Below are 5,352 nucleotides of genomic sequence, written 5' to 3'. Positions count from 1 at the left end.
ATTATTGTTCCAGAGAATAGAACTAGGAGTGATGGGTAGAGGTTGCAATTAGGTAAATTTAGGCTTAGAGCTTCCTAAAAAATAAAGAGCTTTAATTGTATTGTCCAAGTTCCCACAGGTAGTAAGTCAAAGAGTTAAGAGGAAAATCCAAGTCTCCCAGCTACAAATTGAAATGAATTCATTCCAGCTCCCAACATATAGTGGAGGAAACTGACAATAGAAGGTCTTCTAAAGTATCCAAGGTCCTTAATAAAAATTAAGACTGGAAACTCAAAGAAGTCTGGGAAGCTAACACTACTATGTTGCCAGGATGTTGCCAACAAGAACTAAGACCTGGATGGAAAGCTTGACAATTCCTGCCACATGAGCCCCAGAAAGGCAACAGTAGCTCAGCTTAGCCCCCACTGCTTCCACTGTGCCAGCTTCCGGAGGCACAGCCTAGACATCTAGGGGAGAAGATGTTACATCTGTCATTCTTTGAGTGGGGAAGGTGGGAGGGGGGCCCTCTGGGGAGGGAATGCACAATGTTTGATTCTCTCTCCCCACTTCCACCCATGGAAGGAATCCCTACCTCCAGTTTATGCTACTCCAGCAGCACCCTGGCCTTATAGGATGAAGCTACCCAGGGCATTTCTCTGCCTATATGCTGTGTGCTCCTTGGCCCTAGGGAGGGGGCCTGTAGTCAGGAAGGGCGGGTGGGCAAGTCTACCTCTGTAAATCCAGTCTAGGGAATTGTCCTTTTTCACACCTCCAGCCTGCTGGCCACTAAGTTTCCAGTTAGTCAAAAGGCTTTCCTGGCAGAACTGCCTTTTCTCTATTATTCAGTCCTGTCCCCTGTTGCTAGGAAACAGATGTGTCCCCTGAATTCCTAACTATTCTGCCTTCTTTCATATTTATATGCAATGCCGTACATCGTAACCGACAAAGTCATGTCATGTGGTCAGGTTGTTGCCAGTCAAAGAAAAAATTTGAGAAAATTGATATGCAAATGTATGCAGTCCCTATGCAGACAGAAGCGTGCCCCAGATGTATAGAAAGCATATAGAGATACATCTCTCCAGATGGACACATGATGTGTAAATGTGTTTTTCTTGAATCTCTCCATTAATTTCTTGGTAGGTTTTCTTTTTTTTTTGCTGGGTTTTTTTTATTATTTTTGCAAAGGATATCTTTGTCTATAGCTGATTTTGAAGGAAATAGTGGGGAGAGTTTTCAGCAAACGCAGTTTCCATGGTTACATAGAAGTCAGGCTAAAAATAGCACATGATGTAATCAGCAAAACTTTCACTGGGAAAGTAACTAAGGACAAAAAAAAAAAGATCTGCATTACAGTTGGAAGTTTGTGCATGGCCTTTCCGAGTGTATCCATAGCACTTGAATGATGATGATAATAGCTCACATTTCTAGAGCCCTTTAAGGTTTGAAAGGTGCCATTCCTTCACGATCTCATTTGCTTTCCACAACAACCCTGTGAAGTAGGTGCTACCATTATCCTCATTTTCTAGGTTTATGGGACTATAGCTTTAGAGAAGGAAGGGACCTCAAGGGCCACGTATTCTACTCTTCTCATTTTACAGATGAGGAAACTGAGGCTGCCACAGGTTAGTGATTTGCCAGAGTCATGCAGCTACTAAATACCTGAGACAGAATTCAAATACAGGTGTTAGGATCATAGATTTCAATTAGAAGGGACCTTAATGATTATCTAGGACCAAGCCCCTCATTTTACAAAGGAGGAAACTGAGGCCCAGAGAGATTAGATGACTTGTTCAAAGTCACACAGCTGGTAAGTGGGAAGTACATGGATTTGAACTCATTATATGCCTCCCAATTCAATAATTTTACTGTTGTACCACACTTGAATCCAAGTATAGCAGTCTATCTCTGTCTGTGAGTTATTCTCATGGCTCTAAGGTTTTAGTCTCTTAAATATTTCTCTCTCTCTCTCTCTCTCTCTCTCTCTCCCTCTCTCTCTCTCTCTCTCTCTCTCTCTCTCTCTCTCTCTCCACCCTCTCTTTCTCTTCCTCTCTTCCTCCATCCCTTCCTTCCTTCCTCTATCTTTCTCCCTCTCCCTCCTCCTCTCTTTTTTGTCTTCCTTCTTCTCCCTCTCTTCCTTCCCTCCCCAATGAGTATATAAGAAATTGATTTCTCAGGAAGACCACATGCATAATGACTACAACAATGTAAAAGAAAAGAATAAAAATAAAGCAGAATTCTGTGTGATTATAATGACCAAACCTAGCCCTGAAGAAAGCTGAGAAAATACACCTGCTTCCCTTCTTTGCAGAGGTGGGGAGCTATAAGTTTGAGACATAGTGCATATTGCCAGGCTTGGTTGAAGCAATAGATAGCTTTATAGAACTGCTCTTTTTTCCTCACTTTCTTTTCTAATGAAAATAGATGTGCAAGAGATGAGCTCTACCCCAGCCCGATCCTCAGGCTCTTGTGCCAGAACTCACATGGCCACCAGAAGTGGCTGGTCATAGCCTATAGAAGGAGAAGAGGAAGAGGTTCACCTGTTTGCCTCCATTACAATCTTTTTTTAATTCTTTGTTACAAAAGATGGCACAAAGGAGGGAAGGGGGAAGGGATATATTTGGAAATGAAAATGATGTTAAAAACAAAATATAGCAATTCAAATTTTAAGAAAAAAAGAACAAGAAATTATAGTCTAAGAACCCTGGATTATCATTCCTCCCCTGGCATGATTTCCCAGTGGGACATAGGGCAAATAATTTGATTTCTCTGAGTTTCAGATACCTTAGCTGTTTGACAAAAAAAAAAGATGATCCCTAAAGACTATTCTAGCTCATGAGTCTATGAGAATTGGTAGAAATAAATTTATAATTAATCACAATTCCTTAGACATCAGCTAAAATGAGACATTCATCCCTTTAACACAAGCATTTTTCCACTCCTACATTTGAATTTTTCAGCCATTTTCCATATTTCTTCTGCAAAAATTAAGGTAAATGCCCACCGGTAAGAAAAAGGTAGCAATGAAAGTATTGCCGAATGGATAGGGAGCCAGCCTCAATGCCAGAAAGACCTGACTCTGACACTGGCTGGGTGACCCTGGGCAAGTCTCAACTTCCCAGTGTTCTAGGCAACGTTCCAAGAATTTAAATTGCAAATTGTGAACCTTAAGATCACAAACTGTTCAATTTTACTTGTAAGAATTTATTAAATGCTTCTTCATTTGTGTGTATAGAATAACACATTTAATAAACGTTTATGTGCAGAAGAACAGTGTGCTACAATCTGGGGATACAGATAGAAAAGTAAAATGGATATCTGCTCTCAAGGAGCTTACGTTCTGGTAGGGGAAATACATACATATATATATATATATATGTGTGTGTATATGTAGGGCAGCATGTGGATATCTGTCTAAAAAGGTAAGCTAGAGGCAGACTTTGAAGAACTATAAATGTCAAGCTAGGAAGTTTACATTTTATCCAAAGGGCAATAGAGATCCGTTGAAGATTCTAAAACAGGATCAGTGAGTAACTCAGCTGTCCAGGGCTGAAGCAAGCCTGCCACATGGTGAGACCCCAGAAGGCGGCAATAGCTCAGCCTAGCACCGATTGTTTTCTTGCTCTGCTAGCTTCTGGAGGCACAGCCTAGATATCTAGGGAAGAAAACCTTATATCCGTCATTCATTGAGCAGTGGGGGGAAAGGCACAGCTATTCAATTCTCCCTCCCCATGTCCACTAGTGGAGGGATTTGCTACTCCAGCAGCACCCTGCCCATAGAGGAATGAAGCTAACAGGGGTAATTTTCTTTTTATATGAATGAGCAAGGCAATACTGATACTACCATATTCATTTATTAAATACCCTAAAAATTATCTATTCATAATAGATCTTCATGGTTTCATACTTGATCCCTCTTTTCCTGTTCTTTTTTTTGTATATGGAAATATTCATGCTTGATAATGTTTCTTAAGTTAATTTAAAAATTAGGAGGAAAAGATTTGATCAAGACCTCAACAAGGGTGCTGTCAAGTATAACCCATGACATTCTTCACTATTTCCTTTTGTTTTCCCATATATCCTTGTCCCACACTTGCTATAATTAGGTCAGAAAAGGAAGAATAGGGACCTCATCTGGTCCCCAAACCACACCTTAGAAGCTGGGGATCAAAGGGGTGATTCGATGAAAAAAACTCTGCAAGAATTAGATTCAGTGCCAAGCATCACGCTTGCAAGTGTCCTTTCTCTGGTCACAGAATGAATTCTGACCTAATGGACTGCCAGATCATTATCTCTGCGACTTTATAGTTCCCTGGTGCCAGGCCCTTTCTCTCCTCACCAAGCCTTGTTACAGAGACACTCCAAATGCAAGCCTTTGTAGAGACTAAGTTTCTTTTCCTTGGCTCCTAAACTACAAGAGATCTAGGGGAAAAAATAGAACTGAGTTCCCAACTTTGAATGCTGCCCCTATTCCCTTTCCTGGCTAAAGCATAAGAGCTGATTTCTAGTCAACTCTGAGTCTCTTCTCGAAGAGAAGGTACTCTAGTTAATTTAGGTCCATGGCACTGGAGACAAGTGGATTGGAGAGAGTTTGGAAACATCATTGCTGTTGAGGATGTTGGCAGTTTCTAACGTTTATTTCTATGACAGGTGCTATCATTAACAATAATAGCAAAAAGCAGATCAACAAGTCTAGTCCCCTGATTTTTCAGTAGAGGGAACTGAGGTACAGAGATGGAGTCAATATCTTGCCCCAAATCACACAAATCTTAAGTAACATAGCTAAGATTTGACCTCTACTTTTCTGCATTTGCTTTTTAGACATGCAGATTTGTGGTTTCCTATCAACCACTATATATATATATATATATCTATCTATCTATATCTATATCTATATCTATATATATATACACACACATATATATACACACATGTATGTATGTATTCTGCATATACATAGATATAGGATCACAGATTTAGAACTAGAAAGGATACTAGAGATAGCCTAATCCAACCCTCCATTTTACAGATGGAGAACTGAGGTCTAGAAAGACCAAGTAACTTGCCTAAGGTCAGACAAATAGTGGGCAGACATGGAATTTTAATTCAGCCCCTTTGATTTCAAACCCAGTGTGCTTATCATGTCATCCTGCCATACTCTTGTGCTGTCTCCTTTGATAGAATGTAAGCTCCTTGCGAGCAGAGATTTTTTTCATATTGGTATTCTGTGTGCCTAGCACAATGTCTAATACTTAGTAGGTGCTAAGTAAATTTTTGTCAATTGACTAAAAGATGGAAAGAAGAGTTCCATATATGGAAAGAAAGGGAAGAAGGAAGGAAGGAAGGAAGGAAGGAAGGAAGGAAGGAAGGAAGGAA

The sequence above is a fragment of the Vombatus ursinus genome, unplaced genomic scaffold, assembly GCF_900497805.2.
Source record: "Vombatus ursinus unplaced genomic scaffold, bare-nosed wombat genome assembly UNPS02011334.1, whole genome shotgun sequence".
Lineage (NCBI taxonomy): Eukaryota > Metazoa > Chordata > Mammalia > Diprotodontia > Vombatidae > Vombatus > Vombatus ursinus.
The sequence above is the reverse complement of the archived record's forward strand: the minus strand, read 5'-3'. Positions refer to the sequence as shown.